Source organism: Somniosus microcephalus, chromosome 4 (assembly GCF_052327205.1).
Source record: "Somniosus microcephalus isolate GS21.2 chromosome 4, FLI_Smic_1.0, whole genome shotgun sequence".
NCBI lineage: Eukaryota > Metazoa > Chordata > Chondrichthyes > Squaliformes > Somniosidae > Somniosus > Somniosus microcephalus.
Genome location: NC_140990.1, coordinates 69,703,158 through 69,722,164, shown reverse-complemented (window position 1 = coordinate 69,722,164; position 19,007 = coordinate 69,703,158). Strand labels below are relative to the sequence as shown.

Genomic DNA, 19,007 nt, shown 5'->3' with positions numbered 1-19,007 from the left:
TAGTAGGTTCTTTTGGCAAGGTCGATTCGGCTTGAATGCCAGTGTCGGGTTCATCTGGTTCCAGTATCACCGGATCGGAGGTAGATACTATGGGTATCTCTGCTTCATCATTAGGCGTATAGAGTTGTGGTGTAAGTTGTCCCTTTTCGGATGACTCTATGATCTGGTCAGCATGGCGCCTTATTATGCTTTCTCCAATGTCCACGGTATACATCAACGGTCCTAGTCGTGTGCAAATAGTTCCAGGCTGCCATTTCTCGGTACGGTAGTCCCGGGCCAAAACTTGTTGACCTATCCGGAAGGTTCTAGTTGGCCTTTCATTCATGCCTTGAAATTGTCGGTTCTCTACGTCCCTTCTGATGTTTGGCTTGATCAAATCCAGCCGGCATCTTAGTCTTCTATTGAAAAACATCATGGCGGGAGTTTGGTTTGTTACCACATGTGTTGCATTCCTGTACGCAAACAAGAAGTTATCTACCTTATGTTGTAGATTTATGTCTTCATTACCCATGGCCTTTATGGCCTTCTTGAAGGTCTGGACAAACCTTTCAGCTAATCCATTGGTGGCGGGATGGTATGGGGCGGACGTGTAGTGCTTAACCCCATTGTTTTTTAAGAACTTCCTGAATTCTTCGGACACAAATTGCGGTCCATTATCAGAACAGATCTGTTCAGGCAGCCCATTCCTGGCAAATATGGTCCTTAATACTGTGATGGTTTTTTCCGTGGTGGTGGAGGACATCTTTATTACCTCCGGCCACTTGGAGTGTGCATCAACCGCGATTAAGAACATTGAGTCCATAAATGGACCAGCAAAGTCGATATGTACCCTTTGCCATGGAGATGAGGGCCACTCCCATGGTTGTAGAGGGGCTTGTGGTGGGGCGTTTTGGACCTTCTGGCATCCTAGACAGCTCTTGGTCATTTCTTCGATGTCTCCATCGATACCTGGCCACCACACAAACGCTCTGGCTAGGTTCTTCATTTTCACTCCACCCAGATGCCCCTCGTGAAGCTCCTTTAGCACTTTATCCTGGAGTTTGGGTGGAATCACCACTCTGGATCCACACATCAAGGTTCCTCGGCACACTGACAGCTGTTCTCTTCTTTGCGAGAATGCTGGCAACAGTGGTTCGCCATGTGCTGGCCATCCCTTCACCGTTAAATCGTAGACTCGTGAGAGAGTTGGGTCATTTCTCGTTTCCTTTTCAATGGTAGAATTTGTTACTGGTAGACATTCCACTATGGTTGAGTGGAACATCTCCACTGGGTCCACTGTAGGTGCCTCTTCTACCGTTGGCAACGGTAGGCGCGATAAACCGTCAGCATTCCCATGCTGTTTTGATCCTTTGTATTCTATGTCATATTGGTGTGCCCCTAGGAAAAGGGACCACCTCTGTAGCCTTTGCGCTGTCATAATGGGAATGCCCTTTTTAGGGTTGAATATGGAGACGAGGGGTTGATGGTCAGTCAACAAGGTAAATTTTTGTCCGTGTAGGTAATGGTTGAATTTCTTCACTCCCCACACCAGGCTGAGTGCTTCCCTGTCGATCTGGGCATAGTTATGCTCAGCTGAGTTCAATGAGCGTGACGCAAAAGCTATCGGCCGCTCTGAGCCATCAGGGAATCTATGCGATAATACCGCTCCTACGCCGTAAGGGGATGCATCGCACGCCAGTCTGATTGGCAGTGATGAGTTGTAATGAGCCAACACTTCCTTGGACGTGATCAAGCCTTTGCATTTATGGAAGGCACGTTTACAGTCTTCGCTCCATTTCCAAATTACTCCCATTTGTAGCAGTGCGTTAAGAGGGTGCAGAACAGTTGACAAGTTCGGTAAAAATTTATGATAGTAATTTATCAATCCCAGGAATGACCTTAATTGTGAGACATTTTCAGGTGCTGGGGCTTTTATGACCGCTTCAATTTTTTCAGGTGACTTATGCAACCCTTCTTCGTTAATTATATGGCCACAATATGATATTTGTTTCTGGAAAAATTCGCACTTGGGGCGATTTGCTCGTAGGCCCCGTTCTCTCAGCCTAGTGAGCACCTGCTCCAAATTGGCAAGGTGCTCGTTGTCGTTTTCTCCTGTTACAAGGATGTCGTCTAGGTAGCATTAAGTCCCCGGAATCCCTTGCAGGACTTGCTCCATAGCTCTTTGCCAGATAGCTGGAGCTGATGCTACTCCGAAAACCAGTCGATTGTACTGGTACAGGCCTTTGTGTGTGTTTATCGTGAGATACTTTTTAGAGGCCTCCTCAACCTCCATCTGTAGACATGCCTGTGCCAAGTCAATTTTGGTGAAACGTTTCCCTCCGGATAGTGAGACGAAAATATCTTCTATCCTCGGAAGAGGATACTGTACCGTGTGAAGGACTGGGTTTACAGTCACCTTGAAGTCCCCACAGATGCGAATTTTTCTCTGTTCTTCAGATTTATCATTATTCAACGTTTTCTTCATGACCGGGACGATGGGTGTTGCCCACTCGCTCCAATCTACCTTGGATAACACGCCTGCCTTTTCCAAATTCTCCAGCTCTGCCTTGACTGCTGGACGAATTGCGTATGGCACCAGCCTTGCCTTAAAAAACTTGGGAATTGCCGCATCTTCTACTTTTATTGAGGCGGTGATGCCGTTCAAGGTTCCTAGTTCCTGTTGAAACACTTCTTTGGCGTTGGCCAAGATGCCTTTTAATCGTTCAGGTATGACGTCATCATCATTTTTTTTCTTACTGGTCACCGTCAGTGCCTGAATGGAGTGCCAGTCTAAACGTATCTTCCTGATCCATTCACGTCCCAACAGCGGTGGACCACCATCTTGCAGAACGTATAAATACAACTTCTGTATTTCCTTGCCGGTGTATACAACAGGCACCCTTATTTTCCCTCTGGGGTATACTTTCTGCCCCGTATATGTCTTCAAGATAATGGATGTGTCTTTCAAAGGTATATGCGGAAATAGCCGCTCGTAATCCCATCGACTTATGACGGTCAGAGCTGATCCTGTATCTAGCTCCATTTTAACTGGGGACCCCGCTATCGTGAGGGTAACCCAAATGGTCTGGTAATCTTCTTTGGCAATTACATTATGTAATTTGAGACAGCTTAGTCTCTTGTTTCCGGAGTCGCTATCGCTCTTCTGGTCTTCGGAGCTACTGTCCGTCATCATTTGTACCTTTCTGTACTTTTCCTTATTGATTTTTTTTCTGTCAGTGGATTTTTTGTTTCCAGATCGGCATACACATGCAATGTGTCCCATCTTTCCGCATTGCCTGCATGCTTTGTCCTTGAACCAGCAGTCCCTCTGGTCATGGGTGGATCTGCCACAGCGATAACATCTCTCGAAACCCCGTGTCATTTCATGGGTGCTGAAGTCCTGTGGCTTTTGCTGTATCTCTGCAGCTCCTCTTGCTGCTGCTTCGTATGATACAGCCACACTGAAAACCTTGTCCAGTGTCAAATCTTTCTCATAAAGTAGCCTTTTCTGTGTTCCTTCACTTAGGAGACCGCAGACGAATTTGTCTTGTAGAGAATCTACCAGTCCTGCCCCGAATTGGCAGTGCTTTGACAGCTTTCTTAATTCGGTGAGGTAATCAGCGTTAATTTCATTCTTCTGCTGATTCCTCCTGAAGAATTTGAATCGTTCCTCTATCAGCAGCGGTGTTGGGTTTAAGTGCTCCTGTAGGGTATCAACAATCTCCTTAAAATTCTTGTCCATCGGTTTGGCTGGAGTGATTAAGTTTCGTAACAGCCCGTATGTCCTTGCGCCCATCAGATTTAGAAGTACCGATGCCTTTTTATCATCCTCTACTTCATTCGCTGTGCAATATACCTCCACTCTTTCCACATACGTGGTCCAATCCTCTATATCACTATCGAAAGCAGTAATATTGCCAGTCTTAGGCATCCTGAAAATCAAAAATGGCGCCTCCCGCGCTTTCCCGCCGCTGCCGCTGCTGACAACGCTGTTCTCCGCGGTTTTTATTTACACAGATATTTTTAATAGTTGGAGACTCGTTCCCGCCGGACTCTCTGGGACTTTTCCCTCCCTCTGCTTGGTCCGAACGCCGACCTGCTTTGCAGCACCGGCCGTCTCCCGAGTGCTCCACCCTCCGTCTCTGTTTGCCTCTGCCTTCCGACTCACTGCTCGGCCCCGCTGCAGAGCCACCCGATCGCGCCCCAGCCCGCTGGCCAGGAAGGATTAGTGCAGTACCTGCCACCAGCCTGGCTAGCTGGTGAACTCACAGTTTTTTTTCTTCTTCGACCTTCGTCTGAGGAATCGATCTCCTTGAGGTGCTGCCGAATTGCAGGTAAGTCCATTTCCAATTCGTCGCCACTGTTGTATCCATGTGTTAATGGAGACACGGAATGCAGGAGTTGGTTTAACAGGTGTTTACTGAACAAAGTCTGGAGGTGAACTAAAAGATACAAGATGCTATACAGGCTTACGTACCCGAGTGGTCACTACCGGTATTACAGTACACAGGGGCTCTTAAAGGTACATACACTACAGAGCTAATTTAAGTTAAGCTGGTGTGTAAAAACTGAGAAAAGCAACAAAAAGTTTGTTTAACAAATTCAGTCTAAGATTTAACCTTGGAGTCGCGGTTGCTATGGTGAAATCTTCTAAAGCAGTTTGATTTGATTTGTTTAAATGTGGAAAAACTAATTTTTCTCCAGTTATATTCAATGTTTTTACAGTATTTTGGAAAGACATCTGAAGAAAGGACAATAAGAAATATGACGTAATTTACGGTTTTCTGCAAGAATGTGCTATTTTGTTTTGTTTTATCTGTTCTGTTCGTGTTTCATTAAAGTGTGAAAACACAACTGTCTTTCGATCGGGAAAGTTTTTTAAAATTTACGTGAAATAACGTAATTGCGTGCGCCTGATAATGTTTTGCTCCACCTTCTTAAAATCCTGCAAAGGAGTTATACTTCCCACTGACAGCTGTTTAAGTTCACCAAGCAACAACTTTAGTATGACATTTAAAGATATTGGACATTACTAAATTTAAGTTTCTTAATTTTAAGTTAATATTTCCCCACAGTGACAGAAGGAAAATTATGATTTGGTAAATTAACCCCTTGGGCTCTAAGCAGAGTCACAATGGATTCCCTTCTGTCTTCTGTTGTATGGAAGTTACCTTGTAAACTAACTGCAGCACTTCTGTCTCTAATGTTAAAACACTGTGTAAGCCACCTAGCCTGAGAATCACTTGTTTCTGAAATTGGAAATGGAAGATAAAGTGATAGAAATGAAATTGAACATTGACAAAACCTGTCAGTTCAACTGTACTGCTGTTTGGATTTTGGGATAATTTTGTAATATCAAAATGGACTCAGGCACTATATATTAGGTTACTTTTGGGAAAATAAAATATCCTCTAAAATAATGATAAATAAAAAGTGTTAATAACTTGGACCAAGTGAGAATGTTTGATCTATGTTTTCAATCTTAAATATTGTACTGGACAGTAAAGTTCCTCCAGGGCTCATGAATGAGATATGAATAGTGATTAATAGGATGTGTAAAATGGAGAGAGGAAATGAGTGATTGAGGGTGTGAGATAGAAACAGGAGAATTACACCACCAATTGAGAATTTTCAAAACTTTCTAGTGAAAGTCAGGAAAGTGTAGTTAAGAATAGTAAATTGATAGCTTTCTCTTGGAGACATTTGTGTCCCTGCCTTTAATGAACTTTAAAGAAAACTGAATGGTCTGGCCACGACCCAAGACATCGGGACCATGCAGAGGAAGATGAGCAAAGATCTCCAGATGACTACAATCTTTTGATAAGACACCTGAAAGCTTGAGAAAGGCTTGTATCGGAGGGCACGGATGGCACAATATGGAGATACCGGTGTGAGTGTGCAAATGTGATTTGTTACGTATGAAGTAATTACCATCCAGGAATGTGTGGTGAATTTACACTGAAGAACGGGTCTCAGACATGCTCAGTTACTTGACAACAGCAAGACATGAAATGGTTAATGTGGCTCAGGAGAGCGAGACAACTTTTAAACATTGACACATACTCCATCGAGAAACTATCTAATTAATGAAACAATCAGAGTAGAGTTAAAGACACTGGTACCTGTTAGAGGGATTGAAATTGAAGTTGAAGTGGAGAGTTACATGAAATCTGGATTGGTACAATCGAGGGCTAAAGAGAAATCATGTTTAGTAAGAATTATCCACAAGATGGATACGAGTAAAAGAGAGATCTGGAGAATCTTTTAAGTCCATGATTTGTTGATTAGATGTGAAACTGCAATGTCGCTTGAAATGATTGTAAGACTGAATTTAACTGTGACTGTAATAATTGTGTTTTGTAGGTAACAGAGTGTGGGAAAATCCAGTATGAGGTGGTTTTGGTGGTGCCTCCTGTGTCACTACTACTGCAACTACCATGCTTTACGGGTCTAACAGGACCTGTCCCATCAACCAACACGTTTTTAAGTATGAGCTACACAATTATGTGGCACAATTCGGATACTCGGATACGACATTCCCCTGTTGTTTGTGGGTTTCAGTGAGCTCATGATGCAACTGAACTCCTCCCTAAAGCATTTTTATGTTTTGCAGCAAGACAACTTGAGAATGGATATTGAAATTGACAGCATAGAGGACAACTCACACTGGTGGGATATTGGGCTTAATATATCAGCACACCCTTAGGTTCATATTATTTCACATTCTTTGGCAGTTATCCAACTTGTAATGATAGTGTATTTCATATATGTAACGTGTGTCGTAAGACTTTGATACATAAGCCAATTGGGTACTCATGCCCATGACTAACCAGCACTAACAAATTAACTGAGCACACCGAAAGAGAAGATCCGAAGTAATGTAGAGGAGACCCCAGGCGGGGTAAGATCAGGAAAGATAGAAGAAATAGAGGATACCCCAGGCGGGGCAGAACTGGAACACTGGAACAGTGAATTGAATTTGAGTAAGGGGTCAGAGGTTGCTCCTTCTCCTCAAAGGAATGGACTGTAAGGAAGGGAGAAATCTTTAAGACTCCCTACTAACTAACGCCCAAGTTGAGAGAGCAATAAGAGCTGGCTAGATTAGTCAAGAGCCGATTGTGAGAAGTCAGTAAGGATATTTCCTTCTCAAAGAAACATAGAAACATAGAAGATAGGAGCAGGAGTAGGCCATTCGGCCCCTCGAGCCTGCTCCGCCATTTAATGAGATCATGGCTGATCATCCAAATTCAGTACCCTGTCCCTGCCTTCTCCCCATATCCCTTGATCCCTTTAGCCTTAAGAAATATATCCAACTCCTTCTTGAATATATTTAATGAACTGGCCTCCACCGCCCTCTGTGGCAGAGAATTCCACAGGTTCACCACTCTCTGGGTGAAGAAATTCCTCCTCATTTCAGTCCTAAATGGCTTACCCCTTATCCTTAGACTATGACCCCTGGCTCTGGACTCCCCGGCCATCAGAAACATCCTTCCTGCATCTAGTCTGTCCAGGCCTGACAGAATTTTATAGGTTTCGATGAGATTCTCTCTCAATCTTCTAAACTCCAGTGAGTATAAGCCCAATCGACACAATCTCTCCTCATACCTCATTCCTACCATCCCAGGTATCAGCCTGGTGAATCTTACCTGCACTCCTTCCATGGCAAGAATGTCCTTCCTCAGATAAGGCGACCAAAACTGCACACAATACTCAAGGTGCGGTCTCACCAAGGCCCTGTACAACTGCAGCAAGACATCCTTGTTCCTGTACTCGAACCCTCTTGCTACGAAGGCCAACATACCATTTGCCTTCTTAACCGCCTGCTGCACCTGCATGCTTACCTTCAGCGACTGGTGCACAAGAACACCCAGGTCTCTTTGCACTTCCCCTTCTCCCAATCTATTGCCATTCAAATAATAATCTGCCTTCCTGTTTTTGCCACCAAAGTGGATAACCTCACATTTATCCACATTATAGTGCATTTGCCATGTTTCTGCCCAATCACCCAACCTGTCCAAATCGTACTGGAGTTTCACAACATCCTCCTCACAGCATACCCTCCCACCCAGCTTTGTGTCGTCTGCAAATTTGGAGATATTACATCCAATTCCCTCGTCCAGATCATTAATATATATTGTGAACAGCTGGGGTCCTAGGACCGAACCTTGCGGTACCCTACTAGTCACTGCCTGCCACTCAGAAAACGACCCGTTTATTCCAACTCTTTGCTTTCTGTCCGCCAACCAGTTCTCTATCCAAGTCAATACCTTGCCCCCAATCCCATGTGCCTTAATTTTGCATGCTAATCTCTTATGTGGGACCTTATCGAAAGCCTTCTGAAAGTCCAAATACACCACATCCACTGGTTCTCCCTTATCTATTTTACCAGTTACATCCTCAAAAAATTCCAGTAGATTAGTCAAGCATGATTTACCTTTTGTAAATCCATGTTGACTTTGTCCGATCCTGTCACTGCTTTCCAAGTGCTCTGCTATTACATCTTTTATAATGGACTCTAGCATTTTCCCCGCTACCGATGTCAGGCTTACCGGCCTGTAATTCCCTGTTTTCTCTCTGCCACCTTTTTTGAATAGTGGGGTAACATTAGCTACCCTCCAATCCATGGGTACCGTTCCAGGGTCTATCGAGTTCTGGAAGATGACCAGCAATGCATCTACTATTTCTAGGGCCACTTCCTTAAGTACCCTAGGATGTAGATTATCAGGCCCTGGGGATTTATCGGCCTTCAGTCCCATCAATTTTCCTAACACCAAGGGAATTGTAAGAAATAGCTGTTAGATTCAAGGATGGGTTTTAATTCTTAGAACAGAGACTGACAACAGACAAGCGGGAAAAGATAGCATAAATGTCAGCAAGGTCGACGATCAAGCATCAAAAGACAAATAGAAGTGATAAGGGAATGGTAAAATGCAAGGAAACAGGGAGGATAGCACCTGCTAGATAACAAGGAGCCACGAAGCCATAAAATGCCCTTGAAGAAACTTGACAAAACATTCCTCAGAAAGATAAGAGGGAGGCCTTGTCAGTCATGCAGAAAGGGACGGCGAGGGTTGCCTTCCCGCTTCACAATTGGACAATGATTGACACCAGGTGATTACCAGCCCACCAAAATAACTATAAATATAGACGACCGAGAGGAAATCAGGCAGTCGGGGTGAAGGCTTCCCCGAGGTGGCTACGAACTATCACCTTGGTCAAGTTTAGCCTCTGAGGTGGCTGATGGCCTCACACCTCCAACAGCTTGAGAGATGACCCAACGGAAGTGACCACTGCAGCAGACTGCAGGAATCCACCCAATCTGAGACCACAGTACTGCCTCCCCGTCCGTCCGGTCGTGGCATTCTGATTCGGGAGTCGTAGATCGCTCCTACTGTCACGGGTTATATGTCTATTATACTCAGCTTAAACCATATGTACTATCTGCTTATGCTTTAAAACTGTAGCTCTTTAATAAAAGTCTTACAACTTCTAAAGCCCTGTTTGGTAATCAGTATGAGCCTGTGATCTGGATCTTACACCAGTCCCCATTTCTCATCCATTTACAGACGCTCCCTGACCAATCTCCATTTCTCCTCCATTTACTGACGCTCCATGACCTGTCACTATTTCTCCTCCATTTACATACGCTCCCTGACCTGTCACCAATTCTCCTCCATTTACAGACGCGCCCTGACCAGTCTCCATTTCTCTTCCATTTACAGACGCTGATCAGTCCCCATTTCTCCTCCATTTACTGTCGCTCCCTGACCAGTCACCATTTCTCCTCCAATTACAGACGCTCCCTGACCTGTCACCAATTCTCCTCCATTTACAGATGCTCCCTGACCAGTCCCCATTTCTCCTCCATTTACAGACACTCCCTGACCAGTCACCATTTCTCCTCCATTTACAGACGCTCCCTGACCAGTCACCATTTCTCCTCCATTTACAGACACTCCCTGACCTGTCACCAATTCTCCTGCATTTACAGACACTCCCTGACCAGTCCCCATTTCTCATCCATTTACAGATGCTCCCTAACCCGTCACCATTTCTCCTACATTTACAGATGCTCCCCGACCAGTCACCATTTCTCCTCCATTTACAGATGCTCCCCGACCAGTCACCATTTCTCCTCCATTTACAGATGCTCCCTGACCTGTCACCAATTCTCCTCCATTTACAGACGCTCCCTGACCAGTCCCCATTTCTCCTCCATTTACAGACGCTCCCTGACCAGTCACCAATTCTCCTCCATTTACAGATGCTCCCTGGCCAGTCCCCATTTCTCCTGCATTTACAGACGCTCCCTGACCAGTCACCATTTCTCCTCCATTTACAGACGCTCCCTGACCAGTCACCATTTCTCCTCCATTTACAGACGCTCCCTGACCAGTCTCCATTTCTCCTCCATTTACAGATGCTCCCTGACTTCCTGTCTGGCCCGGAGTTTGGCGTGGGTCCCCTTTGCTGAGCGAATCGGGAGAAACCAGGAAGCGGCGGGCGGATAATGTTGAGTGTTGTAATAATGGGGCCAGGGGCCGCAATCGGGGTGAGGGCAGCCCGCGTCCCCCCGGGGTTCATGAACCCGCACCCTGAGCTCGGGGTGTGAGCGTCCCGTGTCCCCCCGGGGTTCATGAACCCGCTCCCTGAGCTCGGGGTGTGAGCGGCCCGCGTCCCCCCGGGGTTCATGAACCCACTCCCTGAGCTCGGGGTGTGAGCGGCCCGCGTCCCCCCGGGGTTCATGAACCCGCTCCCTGAGCTCGGGGTGTGAGCGGCCCGCGTCCCCCCGGGGTTCATGAACCCGCTCCCTGAGCTCGGGGTGTGAGCAGCCCGCGTCCCCCCGGGGTTCATGAACCCGCTCCCTGAGCTCGGGGTGTGAGCGGCCCACGTCCCCCCGGGGTTCATGAACCCGCTCGCTGAGCTCGGGGTGTGAGCGGCCCGCGTCCCCCCGGGGTTCATGAACCCGCTCCCTGAGCTCGGGGTGTGAGCAGCCCGCGTCCCCCTGGGGTTCATGAACCCGCTCCCTGAGCTCGGGGTGTGAGCGGCCCGCGTCCCCCTGGGGTTCATGAACCCGCTCCCTGAGCTCGGGGTGTGAGCGGCCCGCGTCCCCCCGGGGTTCATGAACCCACTCCCTGAGCTCGGGGTGTGAGCGGCCCGCGTCCCCCCGGGGTTCATGAACCCGCTCCCTGAGCTCGGGGTGTGAGCGGCCCGCGTCCCCCCGGGGTTCATGAACCCGCTCCCTGAGCTCGGGGTGTGAGCAGCCCGCGTCCCCCCGGGGTTCATGAACCCGCTCCCTGAGCTCGGGGTGTGAGCGGCCCACGTCCCCCCGGGGTTCATGAACCCGCTCGCTGAGCTCGGGGTGTGAGCGGCCCGCGTCCCCCCGGGGTTCATGAACCCGCTCCCTGAGCTCGGGGTGTGAGCAGCCCGCGTCCCCCTGGGGTTCATGAACCCGCTCCCTGAGCTCGGGGTGTGAGCGGCCCGCGTCCCCCTGGGGTTCATGAACCCGCTCCCTGAGCTCGGGGTGTGAGCGGCCCGCGTCCCCCCGGGGTTCATGAATCCGCTCCCTGAGCTCGGGGTGTGAGCGGCCCGCGTCCCCCCGGGGTTCATGAACCCGCTCCCTGAGCTCGGGGTGTGAGCGGCCCGCGTCCCCCCGGGGTTCATGAATCCGCTCCCTGAGCTCGGGGTGTGAGCAGCCTGCGTCCCCCCGGGGTACATTAACCCGCTCCCTGAGCTCGGGGTGTGAGCGTCCCGCGTCCCCCCGGGGTTCATGAATCCGCTCCCTGAGCTCGGGGTGTGAGCGGCCCCCGTCCCCCCGGGGTTCATGAACCCGCTCCCTGAGCTCGGGGTGTGAGCGTCCCGCGTCCCCCCGGGGTTCATGAACCCGCTCCCTGAGCTCGGGGTGTGAGCAGCCCGCGTCCCCCCGGGGTTCATGAACCCGCTCCCTGAGCTCGGGGTGTGAGCGGCCCACGTCCCCCTGGGGTTCATGAATCCGCTCCCTGAGCTCGGGGTGTGAGCAGCCCGTGTCCCCCCGGGGTTCATGAACCCCGGGGGTACGCGGGCTGCTCACACCCCGAGTGCGGCCCCAGGCCCCATTATTAAAACACTCAACATTATCCACTTCACAAACACCCGGGGTGGGCCTCAGGCCCCGAACAAGAGCCCCTGGGCTGGGCGTTTGCCCCGAGCAGGGCAGCAGCTGCGGGGCTTTCTCCCGGTGACAGCCCCGGGGTAACGGCCACCATCTTGAGAGGCTCAGGGGTCAGCAGGGCGCATGCGCGGCCCCCTTGGCCAGGAACCAGGAGGAGAGAATCTTGTCAATTTCTATCCTGGACTCACAGTGATGGCTTTTGTAAACTCCTTTTACAGGCTGTGAGAAGGGCAGCATTTACACACCGAAAACTCACACCAAACAACAACTTACCTTTATATAGCACCTTTAAAACGTCACAGTAGCGCAGTCAGACAATAATCGACACACATACTTTGTTTGTGGTCCTGTGCACTGACACAAAGTTCCTTCACAACTGTAATAATTTTATTGCGGTTGCTGTGAAGGCTGCGCTCACTCTGCTCGTACACCTGGTCTCCAAAGGATGCAAAACAGGACTAATGCTGCCGAGCTCAGCTCATTCTGATCAAAAATATGAACTATTTAGCCTCACCAGGAAATGCACAAAAGAGGCAGCAGTGCTCATTGGCTGCCCAGGAAAGTCCTATTTAGATTAAAGTCCTTCACCCAGAGAGTGCTGAGAATGTGGAACTTGCTGCCACAGGGAGTAGTTGAGGCGAATAGCATTTATATAGCACCTTTCATGACCACCGGACGTCTCAAAGTGTTTTACAGCCAATGAAGTACTATTTGAAGTGGATTCAGAGTTGTAATGTAGGAAACGCACAGCCAATTTGCACACAGCAAGGTCCCACAAACAGGAATGTTTGTGAATAGCATAATGCATTTAAGATAAACTGGATAAACACATGGTAGAAAGGAATAGAAGGAGATGCTGATAGGGTGAGATGAAGAGAGATGGGAGGAGGCTCGTGTGGAGCATAAACACCGTGAGGACCAGTTGGGCCGAATGGCCTGTTTCTGTGCTGTACAATCTGTGTAATTCTATGTAATAAGAGAGGATAGAATGTTCCATAGAAACTGGAATTAATCTGTTCTGCACTTTAATCCTGAACTTAGTGATGTCTTTTGTGAACTACTTTTACAGGGAATAACATCAGCCTTTGAATGTGGAAGGAGAAATGTTTGCCTGTTCTGTCTGTGGGAAAATATTTCAAACATCAGTGTGACTGGAAAAGCACCGAGACACACACACACAAGTGAGAGTGTTCCAGTGCACTGACTGTGGAAAGAGCTTTAACCAGTTACACAGCGTGAATAAACATCGCACCATTCACAGCGGAGAGAAACTGTACACGTGTTCTGTGTGTGAACGAGGCTTCAACTGATCATCCAACCTGGAGACACACAAGGACACCCCCAAAATTGATGTGTCAAATAACTGCCCGAATCCATGAAGTTAAAGCTTAAGACTGAAGGCTTTTATTAAGTAAGAATAATGGCAGAGTTAACAGAGTTCTTCATCGACCGAGTCCTTGGTAGAACATACCAGAAGAGGGGCGGGGCCAGGGAGGAGCATTAGTGGTTCCCCCCGGTGGAACATTCCAGACATTACAAGTACAACAACAACAACAACAACAATACAAATACCAGAACACAGAGTTATTTCATCACATTCACCCCCTGCTATAGATTCAGTCTGTCAGGGGGTCTGATAATCCTCTGGGAACGACGTAACTCTTGCTGAGGCTCCTCCTGGCGTACTAACTCCGGTTCATTCGAATTCCCAGAATCATCAGTATTTTCCACACTGAGGGTTTGTGTCTCTGAAGGTCCAATACCACGATTGAAAACTCTACTCTCAGAGTCGAACTCTTTTCGAGATCCAGCAGGTGCAAGATCTTTAATAGAGACCGTATCCTCTCGCCCATCCGGATATTGAATATAAGCATACTGGGGATTAGCATGGAGGAGTTGTACTTCCTCCACCAGTGGATCAGTCTTGTGGCCTCTCACATGTCTGCGCAACAACACAGGGCCCGTGGTCATCAACCATGTGGGTAACGATACTCCATTAGTAGCTTTTCTTGGAAAACTAAACATCCTTTCATGAGGGGTGGCATTCGTCGCTGTACACAAAAGAGACCTTATGGAATGCAGCACGTCTGGCAGGACATCCTGCCAGCGAGAGGTTGGCAGGCCTCGTGACTTCAGAGACAGTACGATAGCCTTCCACACTGTCGCATTTTCTTTCTCGACCTGTCCATTACCACGAGGGTTATAGCTGGTAGTTCTACTCGTTGCAATCCCCTTCGATAGCAAAAACTGTCGTAATTCTTCGCTCATAAAGGAAGAACCCCTATCACTATGTATATAGTTAGGCATGCCGAACAAGGAAAACAGTTGGCAGAGGCATTTAATTACAACAGCACTAGTCACATCCGGACAGGGGATAACAAAAGGGAACCGAGAGTACTCGTCTATAATATTAAGAAAATAGACATTACGGTCGCTCGATGGAAGGGGACCTTTAAAATCGAGACTTAAACGCTCAAATGGTCGAGTTGCTTTAATAAGATGAGCTGGCTCGGACGGCTTATAGAAGCGGGGTTTGCATTCAGCACAAACATGACAGGTTCTGGTCATTGTCCGGACCTCCTCAATAGAGTAGGGTAGATTGTGGGACTTAATGAAGTGGTTCATTCTGGTAACCCCAGGGTGGCAGAGTGTGTCGTGGAGACTTTGAAGCTTATCTGTACCTAGACTAGCACATACTCCTCGTGACAAAGCATCCGATAGCTCATTAAATACTCCAGGCCTGTACTGAATATCATAGTCATATGTTGACAGTTCTATTCGCCATCTTAAAATCTTATCATTTTTGATCTTGCCTCTCTGCTTAGTGTTGAACATAAAGGCCACAGATCGCTGGTCAGTAATGAGTGTAAAACGTTGGCCAGCGAGATAATGTCTCCAATACCTGACTGCTTCGATAATCGCCTGTGCCTCCTTTTCCACTGAAGAATGTCGAACTTCTGGTCCTTGCAATGTACGAGAGAAGAAAGCTACTGGTCTACCAGCTTGGTTAAGAGTTGCTGCCAACGCAAAATCAGATGCATCACTTTCCACTTGAAATGGGATCTTCTCATCCACGGCACATACCACTGCCTTCTCAATGTCCCGTATGATATTAAGGAAAGCCTCTTGAGCTTCCGCCAATAGCAGAAAAGACGTCGACTTAATAAGAGGTCGGACTTTATCTGAGTAGCTAGCCACCCACTGGGCATAGTACGAGAAGAATCCCAGACACCTTCTTAAAGTTTTTACAGTGTGAGGTAAAGGTAATTCCTTAAGTGGGCGTAATCTTTCAGGGTCTGGCCCGATTACCCCATTCTCCACAACGCAACCAAGAATACACAAACGTGTTGTATTGAAGGTACACTTGTTTTCGTTGTAGGTCAGGTTTAACCTCTTTGCAGTCTCTAGGAACTTCGCGAGATTTTGATCATGCTCCCGTTGGTCACGCCCACAGATGGTAACATTGTCCAGGTACGGGAATGTTGCTTCCAACGCGTATTCATCCACCATACGATCCATCTCCCGTTGGAAGACGGATACCCCATTCGTCACTCCAAAGGGCACCCGAAGGAATTGGTACAGGCGCCCATTAGCTTCGAAGGCCGTATAAGGTCGGTCTTCTATTTTGATGGGGAGTTGATGGTAGGCAGACTTTAAATCAATGGTGGAGAACACGCGGTACTGAGCTATCTGGTTCACCATCTCAGAAATACGAGGCAAAGGATAGGCATCTAATTGGGTATACAAGTTTATAGTCTGGCTATAATTGACCACAAGTCTTTTCTTCTCATTAGTTTTAACCACCACCTGGGCACGCCACGGGCTACCACTGTGTTCGATGATTCCCTCCCATTGAAGCCTTTCCACTTCCTCTTTTATAAATGTTTTATCTCCTGAACTGTACCGTCGACTCAGTCGCTATAGGTCTACAATTAGGAGCAAGGTTCGCAAACAAAGAAGGCGGACTTACGTTTAAAGTAGAAAGGCCGCAGACTGTGAGCGGAAGCTGAGATCCACCATACTTAAGGGTAACGCTCTCATGCTGACACTGGAAGTCCAAGTCTAATATTAAGTTCACACACAACTGAGGTAATATGAGGAGTTTAAAGTCCTTATACTCCGTATCCTTAACGGTCAATGTGACTTTACAATATCCAGTTACCTCCGAAGTAAGGGATTTGGACGCCATCACAATTTCACCGAGTAGGATACACCTTCAATGAACAGGAGTTAACAAGGTTGGGGTGTATAAAACTTTCAGTACTGCCACAGTCTATCAAACACCCAGTAGGACGACCATTAATCTTAATGTCCATCATAGATTTTGACAAGGAACATGGTATGGTCTGGTCAACCATAGCCGAGGCTAGAGTAAAACGATAGGTGGCAGCAGAGAAGACATCGGGTACAGGATTACCCTTACACACTTTACTAAAATGTCCCCATTTCTTACATTTAAAACAGGTAGCCTCTCTGGCTGGGCAACTTTGCCTGGGGTGTTTAGATTGGCCACAAAAATAACACTTAGACCCATGGGGCACAGCCGCAACAATAGGATTAAGTGGGGGCTCCATTGGTGTTATGGATACCTCCATACTCGGAACACACGAGGCTGAGAGAGATGCATGGGCTGATGCATACACTTCTGAATTCTTCTGGGCTACATCTAACGACCGAGCAGCAGCGACGACCGTTTTTAAAACTAACGAGTCATTCTCGAGGAGTCTCTGTCTAATATAATTAGATCGGAGGCCAGATATGAAAGAATCGTGGATGGCTTCTTCCTGATACACTATGGCAGAGACAGCCTTGTAGTTGCAACCCTTAGCCAAAGCCTTAAGGTCCTGCAGGGAATCGTCCAGAGATTCCTCGGGTAATTGCCTGCGAGTAGACAGGAGATACCTGGCGTATACTTCGTTAACCGACTTAAGGTACTGGGCTTTAAGAGCTGCGAGGGCCTCTTCATATGTAGTAATATCTTCAATTATAGAGTAAGTTTGATGACTTACCAAGTTGGTTAGAAGACCCAACTTGTTAACTGTCGAATCGAACGATGCGATGAAGTGTTCAAAACATCGCAGCCAATGCGTAAATTTCTTCGACGCGTCTGCCGAATGCGGATCGATATCCAGACGCTCTGGTTTCAAAAATCGATCCATCTTCCAAAAGTTGTTACTTAATAACATTGATGTGCCAAATAACTGCCCGAATCCGTGAAGTTAAAGCTTAAGACTGAAGGCTTTTATTAAGTAAGAATCATGGCAGAGTTAACAGAGTTCATCATTGACCGAGCCCTTGGTAGAACATACCAGAAGAGGGGCGGGGCCAGGGAGGAGCATTAGTGGTTCCCCCCGGTGGAACATTCCAGACATTACAAGTACAACAACAACAACAATACAAATACCAGAATGTGGGGACTGTGGGAAGGGATTCAGCTCCCCGTCCCGGCTGGAAACTCATCGACGCATTCATACCGGGGAGAGGCCGTTCATCTGCTCCGAGTGTGGGAAGGGATTCAGTCAGTCATCCCACCTTCTGACACACCAGCGAGTTCACACTGGGGAGAGACCGTTCAGTTGCTCTCGCTGCGGGAAGAGATTTGGGCAGTTATTGAACCTCACTGACCACCAGCGAATTCACACCGGAGAGAGGCCATTCAGTTGCACTCAATGCGGGAAGAGGTTCAGGCAGTCATCTAGCCTCACTGAACACATGCGAGTTCACACTGGGGAGAGGCCATTCACCTGCACTGTGTGTGGGAAGGTTTTTGCTCGATTAGCCAACCTCACTAAACACCAACTTGTTCACACTGAAAAGAGACCTTTCAAATGTTCTGAGTGTGGGAAGAGCTTTAAAAGCACAAGAGATCTGCTGACACACCAACACACTCACACCGGGGAGAGGCCATTCACCTGCTCTGTGTGTGGGAAGGGATTTGCTAATTCCTCCCACCTGCTGACACCCCAGCGAGTACACACTGGGGAGAGGCAGTTCACCTGCTCAGTGTGTGGGAAGGGATTCATTCAGTCATCCCACCTGCTGACACACCAGCAAGTTCACACTGGGGAGAGGGCATTCATCTGCTCCGTGTGTGGGAAGGGATTCACTGATTCATCCACCCTGCTGAGACACCAGTGAGTTCACACTGGGGAGAGGCCATTCACCTGCTCCATGTGTGGGACAGGATTCATTCAGTCATCCCACCTGCTAAATCATCAGCGAGTTCACACTGGGGAGAGACCATTCACCTGCTCAGTGTGTGGGAAGAGATTCACTTGGTCATCCCACCTGCTGAAACACTAGCGAGTTCACAAATGACTGCAGTGGTTGGATTCTGCTGTTAGTCACATGCAGGACTGAACCATGTTCATTCTGACAATTGAGGTTTGTTTCTGATTATGTTAGTAACCCTATCACTGGGCTGGAGTTTAATATTTTGATATTTGTCAAAAAAATCAGCTTTGTATCAAACACACAGTGTGTCGAGTCCTTGATTTCTCCAAGAGAAGAGGAGACTAATTGATGTCCTGTTACCAACTGCTCCATTTTTGGGCCTTTTCTCCTTTCTAACTCGAGATTATTTCAGTTCTTATACCTTTGGTTGCTCTCATGGACAAATCCCAGCTCCCCATACATTCCAGAGTGCCTCTCCTAGTCTTGGTATCCAGGGAAGGCATCGGTAACACGCCTGGGATCACTAAACACAAAACCCAGTCTGTTAATCACTTTCAGATACTGGACTTAACGTGTGACCCACAGCATCTCTCTCACCTTCGATGTATGAATAGAGCATCACGCCTGCAAACCTGGTTTAGATATTAATTCCCTCAGGAAATGTATTTAACAGAAGATGAACAAGTAAACAGATCACGGCCCA

The 19,007-nt window shown here is 47.7% G+C and overlaps 1 pseudogene; it reads left to right on the top strand.

The window, feature by feature from the left end:
* Positions 1–18,448, top strand: part of LOC147119159 (uncharacterized) — a 207,233-nt pseudogene extending 188,785 nt beyond the window's left edge.
* Positions 18,449–19,007: the final 559 nt, after the last annotated feature.